The sequence below is a fragment of the Prionailurus viverrinus genome, chromosome B3 (assembly GCF_022837055.1).
Source record: "Prionailurus viverrinus isolate Anna chromosome B3, UM_Priviv_1.0, whole genome shotgun sequence".
In the NCBI taxonomy this organism is placed as follows: domain Eukaryota; kingdom Metazoa; phylum Chordata; class Mammalia; order Carnivora; family Felidae; genus Prionailurus; species Prionailurus viverrinus.
In genome coordinates this window covers 118079123-118080982 of record NC_062566.1, presented here as the reverse complement: position 1 = coordinate 118080982, position 1860 = coordinate 118079123, and positions in this window count along the sequence as shown.

Here is a 1860-nt window from a genome sequence, read left to right as displayed (position 1 = left end):
GATCTGTATCTATTTTTGAGGGTTAACATATCTGGGATTAGTTTTTTCCTATTTTTACTTGCTGCATTGTTCATGCTGTAGAAGTCCTCCAGCTGTTTCTGCCCTATACCATCCTGCTCTGCCCTAAGTATTCTTTGTGACTGTCACACAAGAGAGAATCTGCTTTGATATTCCAGTCACTGCTGTCTTTTGTGATTGTGGACAGCTTGGAAAATGCATGAAGCACCAAGTGTTAATCTTTGTGCCCCCAGCAACTTGAATCACAGTACCCTTAGCTGAGTTGTTCTCCGTTTCTCTGGACTCCGGACCGCCGTTTCCTCATTCAGAGATGAAGATAATATTTACTACCATCTTCTAGGGAATATTAATATTTCAAATGATAATGGGAATTTAGTGCTCCTTTCTAGAAATGTAGTGTCAATATTTTATTATTACGTGGGCTCTTAGAAACATCCCTGTTTGTTTATTTATGTGGACGACTGGCTGGAAGCCACTTGGCTACCTGCTGCTTGCGGCAAACCTTCATTCCTCTGTCCTGCCTTTTTTTTTTTTCCTTAGGAACATTGTATATTGAGTTCATGTTTTAATCCTTGTTTTCTAAGAAATAAAAATAGATTCATCCCTTATGTGTAAGTAGCAAGGCTCTAAACTTAGTGCATGATAGGAAAATTTTATGTAATTAAAATTACCACTGGAAAAATCCCTTAAATTTTCCATAGTTTACATTATATGTGACCCACTAGAAATGAACATACTGTCATTAGCAAATCCAATAGATCACCCTATCCTTCAGCATTAGGATAGTTGGTTCTTTATTCAGATGAGTATCAGATAAAGGTGTTGGCTTGTGTTTAGGACCAGTGTGGTACAAAAAAGTACATACTCAAAATGTAAACTCACACTCCATGAGGTGAGATATGTATGCTGTGAAAAGCATGTGGAAACTGCGGCAAACCGAGGGAATAGCAACCGGTCTCCCAGCCTGTGCTCCCTCTAAGGATGTGCCGATTGAGTGGGACAGTGGGCAAACTTGTGTATACCATTAAATTCTCTCTCATTTTTATTTATGTCTGTTTTTATGAGGAACATAATTGGAGATGTATATACTGCATCTCTACTTTGACAGCAAGCAGAAAATTATGCAATTCAGGAAAAAGGAAAAATTGATGATTTCTTCCACATTTCCATGACGGTGATCCCCTAGGTTTGTTTTAGTTGTCTACCAGACATTTTCTAAGTCAAGAGTCAGCAAATTCTGACCCACTTCCTGTTTTTGTACTGCCCACAGACTAAGAATAGTTTTTACATTTTTAAGTGGCCAGGGAGAAAAAAATTAAATGAATAATATTTTTGTGACCTATGAAAATTAGAGGAAATCCAGATTTCTGTGTCCATAAATAGTGTTATGAGAACACAGTCACATTGATTTCGAAAAAAATTTTTTTAATGTTTATTTTTGAGAGACCGACCGCAAGCAGGGGAGGGGCAGAGAGAGAGAGACACACACACAGAATCTGAACCAGGCTCCAGGCTCTGAGCTGTCAGCACAGAGCCCAACGCGGGGCTTGAACTCGTGAACTGAGATCATGACCTGAAGTCGATCGCCTAACCCTCTGAGCCACCCAAGCCCCCCTACAGTCACATTCATTTATAGACAACCCATGGTTGCTTTGTCATGCTCGAATGACCCCTAGACTAAGGAACCTGAGACCAGGAGAAGGGACCAAGGGTAAGATCTTTTTTTTTATTCATTATTTTATAACAAAGATGCAGAGTGATACTCAGTACAATCTAGGATGTATGTGATGTCAAGAGTAGAGTCACAGGGCACCTGGATGGCTCAGTTGGTTAAGCGTCTGA